The 18786-nt window shown below is 43.1% G+C and overlaps 1 protein-coding gene and 1 long non-coding RNA gene across 2 annotated transcripts in view; one reads left to right on the plus strand and one right to left on the minus strand.

The window, feature by feature from the left end:
- The window catches only part of LOC109309960, an 8754-nt gene extending 830 nt beyond the window's left edge, over nt 1–7924 (minus strand). Inside the window, exons 1-2 of the long non-coding RNA XR_002101098.1 lie at nt 7831–7924; nt 2423–2425 (exon numbers count right to left, since the gene is read on the minus strand). This is a non-coding gene — a long non-coding RNA (uncharacterized LOC109309960). The remainder of the gene's footprint in view (nt 1–2422; nt 2426–7830) is intronic.
- The window catches only part of LOC109309958 (rho GTPase-activating protein 7-like), a 179489-nt gene that overhangs the window by 50962 nt on the left and 109741 nt on the right, over nt 1–18786 (plus strand). The gene's annotated exons all lie outside the window — the stretch shown is intronic.

Genomic DNA, 18786 nt, shown 5'->3' on the forward strand with positions numbered 1-18786 from the left:
CACAAAAGCCCAAATGGTGGCTATCACAAAAGGGAGTAATGATTTCTGTTGCCTTATTATGGTAGATGTCAACTTGCTTTCTGGCAGGAGAGAGTGGGCAGCCTGGGGCTGTCTGTACTGTCCAGCTACCCTGGGCAAGTGCTCCTATGGCTTCAGGGGCCCAATCCTGCACACCCTGGGAATCCCTACACGGGATGAGGCCCCTCAAGCACTGGGAGTGCCTGCCTGACTTTCTGCATGTAGCCATGCATCCCTAGGATCTCCGGAAGTGGGGACAGCCAGGATTTTCCACTTGCAGAGAGATAGTGTCAGACCCTCTAGAGCATGTCTCTGGAAGTAGGGAGCCAAGGTTTTCCTCACTGAGAGATGAACCTCCAGAGATTCCTGTGGGTGTCTCTAAATGGGGAACTTGTTGCCATTGTTCTGCATGATAAATGGGGCAGGACAACTGGTGATGTATGCTTTACCTAATGAAGTGGATCAGCTGTGCTGAGACACATTCTGGCACAGCTAATCTGCTTTACTTGGTGATGTCTACTTAGCCTAAAATCCACCAGGCATCTGAGGTCCTGTTTTGTGGCATTGATTCACAGCTGCTGAGGGTCTTTCCCTCACTGTGCTTTCAAAATCTGCACCCCCCCCCCCCCGAAAATGTCTACCCAATCCCTACTAGGTAGGCAAGAGCTTTTATATTGCATTGCCAGGTGCTCAGAATATATATGAATCAGCATGAACTGGTTGCTTCATAATTTTAAAAAAAGCTTGGAGGAAGGTAAAGAGCTGCTGGTATTGATAATTCTGTGTTGTTTATGGTTAATTTGGTGATAGTTGGTGTCTGTCTTAAATTCTCAGCTGCGGGCATCCAGATATCTATGTAAACATCAGCTTCCATTTTCTCAGGAGCTAGTTTTTAGCCCTGACTGTTCTTGGGAAATGCATGCGTCCTCATGGTTCAGAAACCAGGCAGCAAATAAAATGGTTCTGAGAGACTGAACTGTGGATGCTTGGTTGTTTTGAGGGTAGCAGCACTGAAAATCTCGTGGGGAGTTGTAACTGTTTCCTAAGTATGAGTGCAGTGACAAGTGGCTAGTGTTGTACCAAAGAGATGTGTTGACAGAGCATGGAGAACAGTTTTATTTGTCAGGTCCCAGCTTGCATTCCTGAGCCCCTGGTCCTGAAAGAAACTTCATTCCTCCTGGAACTTGAAATCCTTTCTCCAGTTTCTGTCTTCATACTATAACTTCTTAGGCATGCCTTAGTTAGGCAAGTACCACCGTGAGCTTAGATCAATCAATTAATCAATATCTAGCTTTGTGTGACCAAGGGTGTTTGATGTTCTGTGACCTTTCCAAGTCTAAAGAAAATGAAATTAATCTTCGTGAAGGCATTCTAGCTAGGATTGCATATATTGCTGCTGATGGCATATAAAGTGGAGCTTGATCTGAAACAGAAGACAAAATATTAAAATGATCATTTGTAAAAGGAAAGAAATGAATTGGAGCACAATACCTGAGCATGAAAAAAAATGTTATCTTTCAGCTTCTGCTCAACAAAGCAGGTTGGGCATGGCAGTAGCACGCTTTACTGTTCTGGGAAGTGTTATTGTTGCTGTTTGAACAGGGCAAATGCTAGGAATGAGTAGAGTGAAGGATTGCTATAAGTCAGGCTGCAGTGGGGGGAAAAGCAAGCTTGCTGGAGCCAGTTTCGGGCATTTTTTCTGAGTAGGCTCTCCCATGCCTCTGGCTGAGGGAGCCTGGCATGGGGCTGATTACCACTGAACAACAGCACACAGGCTATTCTTCAGCTGTTTATGAAAGTAAAGCTCAACACTTTATTAAATAAACTCTGCTAAACAACAACTCCTGAGCTGTGATTTGCAATGCTGCTGCACAGGAGAGGAGGGGAATGGGGCAGAGCAGGGCTTGGGACACCCATGCTAGGTGCCTGCCCCCACAGGCAGGCACGGGGCACAGGTACCCACACCACAGGGGCTTCCCCCTGGCCATTGACAATGTGTAGGAGGTGCACGCACACCCCCTGAGATCAGCTGTGCACCCCCTGGAAATGCCAGCAGCAAAACCGGAAGTGCTGGCTGAAGTGCACTTCCAGTTTCACCACTGGCTCAGCAATCGGCTGCTGAGGGACCCCCCACCGCACCCCCAGTTGGCGATCTGGTGCCTCCTGAGTCTCGGGCCAGCATGGGCTTCCTGAGCCCTGCTCTGCCCCACTGCACAGAGAAGGGGAGGGGATGTATCCTCTGATCCTGCAAGGCACCAGAACAAAGCGGGGCTCAGGAGAGCTGTGCCAGGTGGTGGGGCCAGGTACTCGGCATACCTGTGCTGCAACCCCTAGGACTGGGGGTACTTACCTGCCCCACTCTGGGCAGGGCTCTCAAACTCCCCGCCAAAGCAGGGAATCAAACAACCTGATTAGCTGAGCCCTGGCAGGGACTCAGCCTGTACTAGGCTGTCTCTGGAAACATGTGGGCCTTCCACAGTATTTTGGTGGCTCTGCTGCCTTTCTTCTTCATGATTCAGGTAAAAACATTTTCAATTTTCATTTTCATTTTTTCTCCCACTGCAGTTTTAGACCATTTCTGACCAAATTGCAGTTTTCCAGGGCTTTGGGGAAACACTAAATTTCAGGCTTTTCCCTGAAATCCCCTGAAGCCTGAATTACAGTGGTCCTTAATTATAATGGAGAAACAGAAAAGCAGCATCAAATTGTGAATTAGCCTATGTGGTTCCAGCAAAACTGTAAGCCATCATCCCTGGCCCCTCTGAGTGGCACCGGGGTCACATTGTACTCAACATACAACTTGTAAAGGGAATATTCCATGATTCCCTTTCCTCTGTAAAGAAAGGAAGAGCCATCTGTTAAAGAACAAACATCTTTTGCCATAGTATCTTAGAGTCTGAGCAGTGAAAACCTGGCTTCCCTAATGCCCATTCCCTTTATAAAAACTTCGAGGACATCCAAAGTGATGACATAATCTTGAGGACAACATAGGCCCTCCTTCAAACTGGAATGTAAATTTTGTTTCCTTAGCGACAATGGAAACTGTAAACGTCATTGGTATTCATGCATCCAAAGTCTAAGAGATGATGAACAGTTATCTGCACTCTAAGTGAGCCACTGAGCTTACAAAACCAAAAGATAATTTAATATAAAATCCATTTCACACAGAACAATTCATCCAACCAACTCCCCGACCAGTCTGTAAGCAAGGGAGCAGGATTAATGACCTACATAGTTCATGCTGCAATTCCAAACAGATGGCAGAACAAATATTATGAAAGAACTCAGAGATGTGGTTCTTCATACTTATAAAAGGATATGAAATTCAGGCGACATAATGAAAGGACACTTGAGTACAGCTCTTACCTCTAAACCTGAGGGGAAGGCTAAAATTTTCAATACCGCATACAGAAAGCTGTAGAGTGAACTATGGAAGAGAAAGCCATATAAGTAAGAAAGGGCATTAAATTAAAAGGTGAGTTATACACATGTAATAAAGCCGGAAATTAGAAGGGCCCTAGTACTCAGCTGAGTACCAGTGTCCCAGTACTCAGTTGCCTTATCTCTCAATTTATCTGCATAATAATTTTAGCACAGAACCGAAACCTACTTTTTTGTCAGTCCATAGGGAACATGTACATGACATCTGTATAACCTAAGACGGTCCCAGACATACCGCACCTATATGTTCTCATGCATACACACCAAACCTGGAAATATGCCAGTTAATACGCTCCAGGGGGGTGTCCAGACAAACACACACATGCAATTTGTGGCATCTACGTCATCATAAATGATCATCTTGATGGCTGGCTGCAACATAATGCAAATGTAGCCCTTTCCTACACTAGAACTCCTTAAATTATTATTGGAAATGCATACAAAGGAGGGACAGACTTATAGAAAGCTTTCTATAAGAATAACATGTGGAAAGCTTTTGACACTATTTCTCGTTAAATCCCTAAGAAGTTACATGGTTCTTGCATGGCTTTGTTTTAGGAGTTTAAGCCCCTGAATACCTGTGAGGATCTGGGCCCTAGTGCTTTTGGGTGCCGAAAATGCTGGTAAGTTGACCAGCTTGTTCTAGGAAATCCTTGCTCCTCACTAGTGGTCCTCAGTATTGGCTGTCTCATTGCTGTTTGTTTTCAATTTAACCATTATTAATCACATATATTACTGTAGGACCCTTTTGTGCTTGTCACTGGGCATACATAATAAAAAAGACATTTCCCGGCCAACAGCCTGTATTTCAGAAGATGCAAGTCACCAACAAAGGTCTATAGTGGCTGGGGTCAAAGACCCCGGAGAGTATTGTAGGCAAAATGAGGCATAGTCAGCAGGTGAGTTGGTGAGAGTGAGAAGCATGCTCCACATGCACAGCTTCAATTGGACTGAATTTTAATTTGTATGGGGCCAGTGCATGATGCTCTCAGCAGTGGGAGAGGCTTTGATCAATATACTTTATCTGATGCTTCACCAACCAGAATACTCTATTAACCAGCATTTCTGGCTGGCTGACCAAATGCGGTGGGGGCAGGGGAAAGCTCGCACACAGTGGCCACTGCCACTACCCATGACCCTGCGCTGCCACCACTCTGTGTGCGGCTGTTGCCACCCCCACTTCCCCTCCCCCTGCTCCATATTATCTGAAAACCCTGCCGGGTTATTTCAGATAGCTGCAATTTTTACATAACAGGCAATCCCCTTGCCCCGGGGATGCTGAATAACAGAGATTTTACTGTATATGGTCATTCATATATAATTGGAAAAAAAGGAAGGCTGCAATGTTTAAAGCAAATCCTTTTTCCCCAAGAGAGCAGATTATGTTGCCTCTTCTGCATTGTCTCATTTGGATTTCCACCAAAAATAGATTTTAGTAAAGAATGCCAATCTGTGCAGTGATAATCTAATCTAATTGAGAATTATAACACTGCAGGAAATTGCTACCAGATGACACAATAGCCTTCTGAGAACATTTGGTGTAAATTAACATAATTCTTCCAGCATTATTTTTCCTCTCCTAATGGTACAAAATAAAAGCAATTAGAAACGTGTTTGTTTGATGAAGCCACATTGTATTCATTTTTACAACAGGGCTAGTATTATTGGTTTTATTGCTAGTTGATTTGGTTCTGGTGCCAGATTGCCTATAGCCTGAACACCTCTCATTTCATAACACATATAATAATATCACCAGTGCAATTTTCTCCATATGCCCTCCATTATGTTCTTAAATGTGTCCTGTGGGAGAACAACTCATGAAGTAAAGAAGTGGCTTGCATTTTATTATTATCCATATGTATTGGTTATATTCTGGTAGTATCTAGGAACTTGGGTGGATCTAGAATTTTGAAAAGTGGGGTGCCAGTGGTGAGGTACACCATCACACATAACACAACACATTTTTCTCCAGTTAAAAATAAACTAGAAGCATTACTAATATGCTAGGGGCCTAAGGCTGTACTATTCAGTTTAAGATTGAAGCAAAAACAAATGTAACTTCATTAGCATGAGTTAAAAACAATCTGCAGTGTTGTGAAATAAGAGGTTTATTCTCAGGAGCAGCTTATGGACAGCAGAAATGCAGAACAAAGGTTCTCTTGATTGGTAGAAAGTCAAGATAATTAAAAAGAAGACGGAGTCATTAACACCTGTGGAATGAAGAGCTTAAGAAGGGAGCAGATAGCTTATAATAAGCCATGAAGCCAAGTGACTTCCTCAGCACTGTCACACTGTCTGACTTGAAATGCTGCTACCACTGCCATCCAGTTGGTTTTGAACTTTGGGTGGCCCAGGAATCAGAGTGGGTGCAAGTTCACTAGTACATCCTGACCCTGGGCCCACTCCTGCCTAGGAGCCACCATCATGGCCCAGAAACCTATTACAGTAGGCTGTTGCCAAATTTAGAAGGCTCTTTTCATCCTCCTCAAATTCACCGGGCCTGCTGAGTGTATTGAAAGAACCTTTCCTACCCTGCTTTTGTAACCTTACCAAAACCATAACTAAGTAGGGGGGAAACTTGTGAAAAGTATTGCACAAAAACTAGTGCAATATCAATGTACTAGCTTTTGGTTGCTGCCACTTCAGAATTATTTTTCTGCCCAAGCATGTTAATGTTAAATTTTACATGAAGAAGCTTGGTAGAGTGACTGCAATATTCTTGTTAACGTAAATAAAAATGAATATGAAACATGCTTAAAATCCATCATAACCACTAGTGAGCAAGAGCCCCTTGTGACAGATTGATATGAATTAGTCATGGAATGAACCTGTTGCTGAGCCACTGTTGGATTGGTGTGAAGCCACTAGGTGTCGCACTGTGCTCTGTTTTGTAGCAAGGGCAGCAAGGATGTTATTGGCTATGTTGTAAATTATATGATGTATGTAGTCTATAAATGGTACGCTAGCCAGCTCATTATCGTGCATCTTTGCGACAGACTATGGAATAAGGTATCTTAATTGTCTTGTTTGAAGAGCGATGTCCCCCTTTGCAATGTTTGCAACTGTAACCCTTGTGCTGGGCACCGGTCAGCAGCACAAGGGCTGGGTTCACATTTTGGGGTACCTCATAAATTATACCTGTGGCTCAAGCCTCCACCCGGAAATCTGGGAACACTAAATTAATTACTAGGGTATCCTGCATAAACAAAAAACCCCTCCTTGCAAGCAACGTAACAAAAAACAGTTTTAACACAGAAAACAGGAAAAAAACACCAAATGCAGTGTGAAACATTACTAACTACACAACATAGTCTAGAGGTTGCACTGCACCAGGGGAAGCTGCTTGAGAGTGGATTCTTTGGCGGTGCCAGGGGCCTCTCAGCGCTCTTGGAGTGATAGCGGTGCGGCAATCTTTGCTCCCAGGGAGAGTCTGTGTATGTGTGTGGGGACTGACTGTGGCTCCAGACAGCATGCATGCACCCCACACTTCTGGGGTGGATTATATGGCCTGCTGAAATGAAACCTTCAGGAAAACTTCAAAGGAACCAGGTTGCTCAATGGTTACAGCCAGCCCAAAACTGGCAGGATTAGAAACACCCAGATTCCAACTCTGTTCAGGATGCCAGGCCTAAACCAGGGCCAGCAAATCCAAGGAACAAATACTCTTTTCCCCAGTATTAATCGCTTAAAACCTCTAAAAATAAAAAGGGGAAGAAAAGGAGTAGAGACAAGTTCCCAGATACTGGGACAATGCTTCTTCTCTGCTTGACCTTCTGTTTTTGCCATCTTCACTGCTTCTCCCTTGAAGGAGACTGCACAGTAGCTTCAGTGGCAGCTTCAGCTTCCGCTTCCCCAAACCAGCCTAGCTCACCTTGTATCCCTTTGTATGACATCACTCTGGCCTTGTCCAGTCAGGGAGCACCACACTGCAGTCTTTCTCCCAACCAGTCTGCCTAAAGGACTCCCTGTGTCCTCTGCCCAATGAGGCCAGAGGGCTTTATATATTTTTCCCAGATCTTGCCCACATAAAAATACAATATACAACAACCAAATGTGCGCGTGGGAAATATTTTGGAAATAGTTTTGAGCTCTGCATAAAGTTCTTCTTTGTCTGTCATTAGCAGCAAAAGCAGTGAGATGACCAGTTGCTTAAGGAATTAGCTTTGAGAACTAGTAATACTGACATTCAGACTTTAACAAAGCTGGTAGTTCAAATTAAGTCAAGAGTGGCAGTGGCTGAAAGTGGATGCCTTCTAAAGTCCATTCACTGGCCAGCCTATTCAAGATGCTTAATAGTCTTTATCTAGTAGATATCATAAAAATCATTATAGGTTAAATTAGTTAGTGACCTTGCTGGCACTCAGAGGAGACAACTAGGCTAAGGACAGACTTTATACATAAACTGGTTTAAGTGATCTGAAACTGGTTTAAACCTATAACAGAACAGAATTTCAGTGCACATAAACCAGTTTTAAAATGGCTGAAACTGGTTTGAGATAAAGCTGGTTGAATGTAGTATCAGACTTAACTGATCTGGGTCAAACTGGTTTATGCAATGTCTGTCCCAGACCCCTTCCTGGTTTAAGTTAAATCAGAATCCCAGATGATTTGCAACACTGAGCAGGGCTCTGCTCTCTGGCCCAACCCAGCAGGGCTGGCCCTCCCCTCTGTTCCCTGGCTGGAGCTCCAGCCAGGGACTGCAGGTACAGCGGGGTCTACCTGGCTTCCCTCTGCTCCAGCCACCCCCTGCCTCCCCACCATTCCCTGTTCAAGCAGGGATTCTCCTCTCCCTTCTATCTTACACAGACACCTCTAGGCATTAGCTAGCATAACACTTGCTGGCTACGGTCCATGCTGTGGGAGACAGGACAAAGGTAGACTGGACAGTGTCAGCTTAGGGCTTTTTGGAGCTAATCAGCAGGTAGCTGATAATGTCCCTCCTCTCTCCATTCCTTCCTTGGAAAAGGTTGTTTTAGAAGAGCTTGAACTAATGAGAGATCCTTTTGTTTTGCTGATGGGCTGATGAATGCTGTGCAACTCCCTGCTGTATAAATGCTGTGTAAATCCCTGCTTGCTCCCTCACTGACTAGGAAAGGGAGGGAACCCCTCCCTAATTAGAGCATCTTGCCAGGGCCTGGCCATGCCCCCCCCCTCAGCTCAGCACTGTAGAAGGGAAGGGAAGGCTGCTCTAGTGCCCCCCAGCTTCTAATCTGAGCCACAGCAGGCATGTGCCTGCATTTTTTCAGTCCAGAGGAGATGTCTGTACAGTTACAAACTGATTCAGCCTAGGCAGGTTAGACTAACCTGCAAAGATTTAATTAATTCAGGCACAGGTTTTTTGAATGTCTGTCCCTAATCTTATAATTTGGACATGGAGTGTAGATTGCAATTTCCATCTTAGTGTGGAGACATTGAGGGGTACTGAAGAGAAGTCTGCATTGATGCTGATCTCTCATCAAAGGGTAAACTACCACAGGTTAATTTTTACTTTACTGGGTTGGTCTATGCAAGATGTTTACTGTGGAATAGACTAATTAGCTCCACACTAAACATTGCATAACTACATGTGCACCCTTATTAGACTGGAATAAATGAATTAACTTGTAAATACAAGTACTGTCCTGCTGCAGAGATTTTTACTCCATAGCATCACATGTGCAGCCCCGGCTGCTTTGGGCATGAGCGTGTTTCAATGTTGAGGGTGCCTGATGACTAGCCCCACACTAGAGCACCCTCATGCCCCAGCCAGGCCTTCTGCAGCACTGGAGAGAGCAGCCCTGGGCTGGTGGACTGACCCCTGGGCTCCCTGCTAGCTGGGGCTGCTCCAACCTGGCTCAACATGCTCCAGTCCCGGGCAGATGTTCAAAGGGCATGCCTAGGAGCACAATAATTGCACATGTTGATGTACCCACTGTGGGGTAAAAATACACCATGGAGAAGTTACCAGAGTACCGAACACTTTGTAGATTCCTGTCTTTGTTTGCCTTGTGGTAAATTGTTCGTACGCCCCCTTGCCTTTTGTTGTGCTTACAAGTAGATGGGACAATTTTTGCCTTAAGATGCACTTATGTAGTCCCTTTGACCCAGAGGTATCATCCTGAACACTGTATACTCCTTATCACAGAGCTATTCATAGACATGTACAGGAAACTTCTTTCCACCATGTATTTCCCATCTCTTCTGAGCCAATTCTAAAGTACTCAAAATGTTAATGTATTACAAGCCTGCTCCCTTGGTTGAATATTAGATTGTATAGTAGTATAATATTTTTTAAGTGCAGGACTTGGGGCTGTTTGATTAATGACACATAAAATGGAAGAGTCTTGTGGAAGCAGATCCATATCAGTCAACCTTGTTCACATAGACTAAATCCTGATGAATTTAATAAATGAACAAGAGTATTGCAGAGTCTGAAGCATATTGTGGTTTGGCAAAATGGAAATGTATCAAACTGCTGACTAATGCAGCAAGGCATTCATTTTCTATTGACAAAAAAATGGGAAAATGTTTGATAACATCAAAGTGGAAATTGATGAGCAGTTAAATATAGGGCTATACACTATGATTTCTCTCTGAATGAACAGTACCTGTCTCATCAAGTAGTCGCACTGATGTTAACAGGACAATTAAAGGGATGTGATTCTACTCAACATGAATAAAGGTATTGCATAAGTTGAGCAGTAGGACATTAACCAACCAACCAAGCCACTAGGGCAGATCCTGACCCTGGCAGAACCCTGTTAATTTTAGTGAGGCACAACATGGATGTGGGACTTCATGATAGCAAATTGCACTGTGAGGTCAGAACCAAAAATTTCACACCATGCTGGATGCTGTCATGTTTTGATGGGTCCTGCTCATGCAAGGTACCAGGCTGAAAGCTGAACACTTAAGTACACTAGCCAGAGAGCAGGCATGACCATGGAGGCTTCCCTTTTCCTTTACCAATATGTCTGAAAGAGACGGATAGGAGGGGAGAAAAAAGACAAGCTGATCTCCACAACTCATTGAGCCCTGGGTGTCTTGCTGACTGTCATCCAATTGGTATCAGTTTTGATGGTCATTTTGTGTTATATCCATTAGAATGTCTCTAACTACTACCCAGAATTGGAGTCATACTGCTCATCAGAAGATGGCATACTTCCTCGCTAATTCAGTGTACCCTCCGGCACATCTGCACCACAGTTCAGAAGTGTGACTGCAGCACACTGAGTTGCCAACAAGGTTGGTTACCAATTGCAGAGTAGCACAGGCTGCACGAGCCCACCCAGGATTCTAGGCAAGTATTTGCTAGATGTATTATGCTGCTGGTGGTACATAAAGCTGACCAGTGAAAAGCTAGTTTGCACATGCCTACAGAAGTTGCAGTTATACCTGTGGATGCAGTGTAGATATATCTTCAGTCCCTTTGCACTGGAACAAGTATTGATACTCTTAGACACTTTGGTAGTTTTTTTACTTGTCTAGTTGTCAAACTGACTTCATCAGGGCTATCTGAGGATTAGGCACTAGCTGTGGGGAGCAGAACCTGGTATCCTTAGATTTCTAAATGTCTGGCAACTTTCAGAATGACAGTGACTGCCAACCACGGCTCAAATGATTGTATGCTTAGAAATCTTTCCTTTAGGGTGGAGAATCAATCATCATACTCTCCACCATCAGAGTAAAACAACAAAGCCATTTTGCCTCTCAAACCCTGCTTTTCTAAGTGTATGCTTAATCGTGTTTTCCATAGACCCAACACAGACCTGCTATTCCTATGCCATTTCTATGTGCCATTTGAGCACATGTGATGTATCATGGGGAGAAGACCTCAGGGAGGAGGGCTTTTTTAAATAAGATCCACAATGTTAAGGAAAACATTCCTGAAAAAAAAAGTGGTTTTCAAATGCTTCCTAGAAAGAAAGCGTACGTTTCATTTCAACTCCTTCTACCCCTAAGAGATTCAGCTCTTATGATAACCACCCATCTAATTGCATAGACAGGATGACAGGGTCATGTTCCCAGGATTATATGGATTCCAGTATAGTTTATAATAAAAAGCATAACATAGGACTTCACATTCTACAGCTATTAATTGATTGATCTATTAATTTATAGAAGTAGAAGAGTAGTTTGAAGCAAATAAATGAGTGAACCTCATTTTCCTTGAACCACTTCCAAACTGGATAGTAAAGTTAAACAAAGAGAAACTTTATACTTGGGTAAATAATTATTGTAGCTTGCAATCTGAATATCACACATCATGCTGCTAATACAGTGGATGCCAGTCTCTTTGTAACAGGAAAGATGAATGAGGTAGAACTGAAGCAATACAGCACTATTATGTATCTCTATGTGAATCTTGTTGAACTAAAACACACCACCAGTTTCCTTTGCCTAAGATGGCTTTTTCTCTCAGCACTAATCAAGAATTCCTGAACATAATATTCAGTTACAGTAATTTCAAGGTAGCTGACTGTCTGCTGTTAAGAATTAATAGACGGAATCTCCCAAAGTAAGTTTTATACTTCTCCTTCACCCCTTCTTTGGGGAACAGTAACTGTGTCCTTCCAGTCCTGTCCAGACCAAAAAAAAAAAAAAACCTACCACTACGAATCACTTGAAGTAGTTCTGCTTCTTTTTCCCTCATCCACTGAATTTCATGCTAGTGTGAGATGATAGCCCTGGAGAGAATGGAGGGTCCTAGGTATGGACCTATCACTCCTTGCTCATTAAAGAGGGGAACTAATTCACTTTCCTCTCTTGTAGGAGGCTTCCCCCAGCCTCATACCCTCACATCTGGAACTAGCACCTCTTCCTGTTTGGACACTGAGATGTCCAGATTAAATCGTAGGTGAAAACTCCCCCTATTTAGCACTTGGATTTTTAATTATTTTGTACTCTAGGTAGCCAGAGTGGCTAGTTGGCAGTAGCAGTCTTTCTAGCTGTAGTGAAAATGTGGCCTATTAACAGGCCAAAAGGGAACAGCATAAATCCGTGATAGAAAAGCACAATCAAAAGCTATTCTGTTTGCAGAGATGCTCAGGCAATTAACAGGTGCATGGTCTGATCCTATCTAAGTTGGGAATTGGCAACCTTTCACTAACCATGGGCCAAATTAACACAGCTCGGCCCCAGAGTCTGGCTGGAGTGCTAGATATTCCACTACTTAGCTGGCAGTGTTGTAGGAACGTGTCAGCCTCGGCTCAGGGTGAGGCAACTCCGTGATGGCTTCATGCCTCAGCTGTACAGGAATATTACTTTCTTGGAACAAATTTCTAAACATTACCTCAAACCTGGGAAGTTTATGAGGGAAACCAGCAAACAGGTCAGGTGTTAGCACTGCAGCTGTATGCCGCAATGAGTGCCTGAACCCATTCCCTGCACTCCCCTCTCCTCTCGCTCCAACTCTGCCATTGCCCAGTTACCAGCTGAGTTCCAGGAACTGGCTCCACCTCTGCCCACCCCAAGTTGAGACAGCTGCCCAGGGAGATGCGTCCTGCTGGCCTGGTGGTCCGAGGGAGACCCACTATCAGCTAGAGCTAGCTGCCTGGACTCCCTGCATCTGTTGGGGCTTTCAGTTCCCCGCAGTCAGGATAAGGTGCAGCTTCCTGGTCACCATGGTGCCCTTTGGGAAGACTGGGCTCTATGCATTGCCCAAGCGTCCCACTGAGCCCAGCAAGAGAGACGGGACTTGGACATTCCCACAGGCAGCGCTGCCTACAGGGTGCTGTCTCCTGGATAGGACACTAGACTTTTCCAGTCTGTATTTGCAGCAACAGTAATTCTGGTTGGAACTTTCCAAAGAATAAGGGTTGGAAGTGGTAGTTCAACTAACAGGGCCACAAGAAGGGATAAGGTAACTGCTTTTGGTTTCCCACGCATTATCTGACACGACATAGGAATGAGCATATTCACCAGTGGCCCATCTGGTTTTGTATTCTGTTTGTACAGGATCCTGTCAGTAAGCAGCCCGTGAAGCTTGAGGGATGTACACCCCTTCTGATTTAGGACAAGATTTCAAATGGCTCCTGTCTGTGTGCTGGTTTTCTTGAAGTCATTACTCTCTCCTGAGAAAAGTTGTAGGGATTACTTAATACTAAAGTTTTCTGGAGGCTAGAGTATGGGAATAGAGATTGATACTTCATTTTCTATTCCAGCCTTTCTTTATATGAATGAAGGTATTAAAATGAAAAGCAGATAATCAAAGAAAATTAAGTGAATAACTAGCTCATGCTGACTGATGTGCACAGACCCTTTGAATCAAGCCCAATAGTGAACAGAGTAAAAAAAATTAGTTCAACCCAAAGCATAAAATTACTGCCAAAAGAAGAGGTAGTGCAGTTTTAGTCCATAAGATGATGGAAGTGACATGCATCAGGAGGTAACATTTTCTAAAAGGTTTATTTTAGAAGGTAAATTTATTCCCCAGCATGATGTCTTCTAGTAAGACTGAACTGCTGCAATGCTAGCAAGCTGGTACATTTAATATTTCCTGTGGACGTGATTTCTAGGAGCATAGGACTTCCTAACGAAAGAGCAGAAAACAGTTGCATAGGTATTAGTCACTGGCAGAGAAATGGATAGCTGATTTCTCCCCCACTGAAGAAACTAATATAAATACTTTTAAAGAAAAACACACACTTAAGAACAGGGGTAACTCAGAGCCTGGTTCTTTTTTCACATAAGCTGATTTTATTCCTTATTTCCTTATGACCTTAGCTAATATTTAATTTACACGAGTGGAAACAAATCAGAGCCACATTAATCAAAACTGCAGGTACTTTAAGCAGTATAGTAAAGAGGATGAGGGTTGGAAAGGCGCCTAGTGCAACTCCAGAAACAATGAAGAGAAAGGGTAGAGAGCTAAGCAGGAGAAGAATGGCTCTGTGATGGTAACTAATTGTCATATTGGGTTTTTGTGTGCATTCGTTAATAATTTCTTAAAAGAATTTTGAGATCCTTAAATGAAGTGCAAAACATTGCTATGATTATTTAAATTTAGATGCATGTTTTTCCAGAGTTTGTTTTTAATATTTTGTCTCGGGTCTATTCTGGGGAAACAGCAAGCTGATTTGGTTCTCATTAAATTTAAAATCTGGCATTTGGTCCAGTTCTCATCTATATTTTGCATGAATTCTTATAAAGAATTGTTGTTTTTTCAAGTTGCTGAACTGGGCAGCCTTATAATTGTGGTCTGATGGCTTAGACAAAGTCCTGCACTTATAAAATAGCCATGTTTTCTTTAACTTTTCTCTGCTTTGATTTCAAGCGTTGCCAATGTAAGTTCTCTGCCTTCTTGGTGTTATTGATGTATTATACCAGAGAGTATACACAATAAAAAGTGTGTCTCTCAGCACATCTTTTGTGTGCAGTATGCAACACTCCTTAGCACATTACTTGCTAGTTTGGTCCTTACCGTGCACCCTTTTCAGAAGAAAACCCCATGCAGTCTAGTATATGGAACGATCGTTCCAGAACTTATCATTTATGGCAACTTCAGTTATTATCCCCACATTTCACTTTAAACCTGACCAAAGGTAAATTCTATGTATGAAAAGCCACTAAAGGAGAGAGTTTAAGAAGTTATAATGCTTTTGTAGGTATGTATGTCATCTCAACTAAGTGCAGCATCAAGGAAAGAACTAATAACCTTTGGCTACTTAAGCCAAAGTCCCATCCGCTTCAACTGAAGAAAAGCAGAGAAACTAAAGGAAAAGTTCCATTATCTGTAATAATGGGCCTTTCTCTTCTCTAAATTGGATGCCAGAAACTAACACAAGCTTGAGTGTATGACAGTGGACATTAAACCATTCCATAGCAACTACCACTGTTTCACGGTTTGGAATTCTGGATTTATTGAGCAAATTCTCTGTATGCAGACTCCAACACTGATTGCAATTTGGAGTTCACAGAGGAGTCAATAGATCAAATACTCTTCTGGGTAGGCATTTCTTATCTGGTAAGGTGTCTGTGAGCTCTGTTGCGAGGCTCTATGATGATGCAAACTACCTTGAACGAAGACAGGAGCAGTATCTCAGGTTTCAGGTGGTCAAAGTTGCTTCTTCCTTGTAAAATTATGAGCTCAGAGGCACCTTACCAGGTAAGAAATGCCTGCTCAGAATTGTATTCCATCTACTGACTCCTCTGTGGACTCCTATGAAATTATGAACTTTCCTTTCTACCCAGGAGAACTTTTTACAATCTTTCCTCCAATGCCTGATGAAGGGTGTTTGTGCCCAAAAGGTTGCAATTGAAGAAATTTTTTTTGGAAAAATCTAGTTGATCTGATAAAAGAGATCACGTCTACCATGAGTCCTAATTGCTTTTTCCTCTAGACCAATGCAGCTACAACCTGGATACTTGATATGTTAGTATGCATGTATGTAATGGAGTAATATTAAGGGCTCCTTTAATGAGGATGTTGAAGGATATTTGATGGGCTGCTGAATATTTCAGTTCAGGCAGCACATAATGACTGAGGCATGCAAAGTACAAATCATTTCCAAAGGCAACACAAATGTAAACCTATACCTGTTTATTAAAGAAGTATAGTACATGTAATACCACCTTTCAGTACGTTCTGGATTCTTTGCAGTAGCTGGCATCCAAGTAACATTCCACTGCCAGGACAGGAGAGCACAGAGTGTTCAGGGAGGAGGGTTCAGGTTTCTTCTTGTTTAGATGTTTCCAAACAACACTTGAACATTATTGTAAAAATGACTAAAATAACTATTGAAAGCAGGAAATGGGAAATATCAGAATTCCATAAATATCACTGTAACTTTGGAACTAACAGCAATAGTGTGGCAAAGTAAGTCTGAAACACCTGTTGTGGTTTTCTGTGTTTTAATAGATCAAATTGATCCTCCGCAGACTATAAAGAATATTCTTAATTCCATGAAAAGGCATTTACTCATGATGTGGTCATTAGTGTTAATGATCCTAGTTCCGCGAAGCCCATTGCTAGACATTAAGACTTACAATTTCTCTTTTCAGGTTAGGAAGGGTTAATTACTATTCGGCTGTACAGAGCTGTTAAAATGGTGGCACTGAAGTCAAATGATTTATCCAATTACCAAAGAGAAACAAGGTGAGAGTAAAATTTTTAAAGGGCAAATTTAGTGCTGAAGTTGTCCCATTGCTGCAGGAAATTTAACTGTTGGGATCTAATTTCAGTCTGTTGTTGACTTAATCTGTCATCACTAACTAACCCTCCTGGTGCTCCTTTCTATCAGATACTAAGTGAGTGAATGCTGCCTGAGGTCAATTCAGTGACTTCTGCTTTTGTCCACATTAAACCAGACCTCTGAGCTCTGCCACTTTTCCATTTTTTGACTGTTGGCAAAGCATTTAACGTACTTGTACACATATTGTACGTGTAAACTTGTTTATTTAATAGATTTGTGCTCACTATAGTAGCGGGCACCTAGTGGAAACTGTTCTTGTTCCCTGAGCACTAATTTATAGCACCCTGTGCTAACTGTTTTAGTGTCCACAGAAGAGCATTTGTGCCATAGGCTATTGCTTCAGTCTTTTAATTTTTAGGGCTGTGATAAAAAGTTTAAACTTGAATGGACTTTGACTCCATAGTCTCATTTAAACCAAGTGAAGTGCAGTTGGTTTTCAGTGGGACACCTATACACCTTTGAAAATTTTACTTGAGCTCTAGCCCTAGTTTTGAGATTCTACACATACTTCCACTACTGTGGATCTCTTCTTTTGCTGATACGTGTTGATATCTGAAGAACTTGCAATGTACTCAGTATGCACATATTTAATGCCCACTCATAAGGGAGGGGAAAATATGCCTCAAACAGCAAATTATTCAGAATTCAAATCTATCAACATAAACTTTTTCTCCATGCGAAGCTTAGTTAACAAATCTCTGTGCTAAATGGAATAGCAACTTATTTTTCCAAAAAAGATTTGGAAGCATTGTTCTACTACTTTGCTCACTTGTATGGTGATCTATATTTTCTGTGTATGGAGGTGATGAGGTAACTGAGATTATAGATGAGATAATAGAAAGGTCTTCAAGACCTAGATGAGATTATAGAAAGGTCTTCAAGATGAATGAATGCCTGAAGGTAGAGCTCAGGTAGAAAATGAGCTATCTTACTGAATACAGAGAGTGCTGGTACATGATTTTAAAGACAAATGAACATTTTCTGGGCTGTTTGTATACATAATACTACTATCATTCCACTTTTCAGATCATTGTAATAACAAGGTTAACTGTAATGAGTTAGGTGCTTAAAAGAGGCACTGTGATTCCCCTGTGGACCCCCTCATCCCTGTTAGGCTCTCCCTATGCCTTGTCTCTCTGGGTCTAACCCTGCCTTTTCACCTGCTATGTCTTGATGAAACTTTTTATAAAAGGGAGGCTGCCCCCAGAGACTGGCCAACCCACAGTGCTGTCTCTTCCTGTGATTGACTCTCTCAAACTTGTATGCTTTAAGGACCTATTCTGTGGCTCCAATACACCCCTACACCATGCCCCATGCCTTGCAGGTGTTTCAAATTGCCAGACAGGTGACACACTTGTCCCTAAGTTTCCAGGACACCTCAGACCTTCCTTCCCTTGTTGGGGTTTCTGCCTTCCTGGCTGCTGCCCCTCTACCCTGATTGGTCTCTTCACCAAGACCTGCTGTTCTAGGCCTACCCGTGAACACCAGCCCTAGCTCCACCTGACTCTGGGCTCCTGAACCCCTGGTCCCCGGTGCAGCCTCTCTCAAGTTGTAGGCCTTGGGCCTGCCTTCTGCAGGGCTGCCGGGGGCAGGCAGGATGCTGTGGACCCAGATCCCTTGTCCCACAGCCCTGGCAGCTGGAGGCTCTCTCTGGGTGGGTAGGGGGTTGCAGGTTGGGAATGAGGGGCACCAGCAGGGTTGGAGGGGCTGTGAGCTGGGAGTGAGGGACACCTGGGAGGGTGGAGGAATGGGAGGCTGTGGGGTGGGTGTGAGAGGACTAGCAGGACTGGGAGGCTGTAGGGTGGAAGTGAGGGGCACCAGCAGGGCTGGGGGGCAGGATTGAGGGGCAACAGCATGGGCAGGAGCTGGGCACCAGTATGTCAGGGCTGTTCAGTGCTACGAAGTGTGTGGAGAGAACAGGGCAGCCACAACTGGACCTGCATCCTAGTAAGTGAATGGGGCAGGGGGAACTCTGATTTTCTATGATCCAAAAAAAAAAAAACCCAACCAAAATAGAACACCAAAATACATAGGTATTTAAAATGTATTTTATTATAACGATTGAGGCACTGGTAGGCTTCCAAATTGCTTTTAAATTGTAAATATATCAATTAAAACATTGTGTTCAACTGATACCTATATGCATTTCATTTTA

Source organism: Crocodylus porosus, unplaced genomic scaffold (genome assembly GCF_001723895.1).
Source record: "Crocodylus porosus isolate Cpor-Errol unplaced genomic scaffold, CroPor_comp1, whole genome shotgun sequence".
NCBI classification, from domain to species: Eukaryota; Metazoa; Chordata; order Crocodylia; family Crocodylidae; genus Crocodylus; species Crocodylus porosus.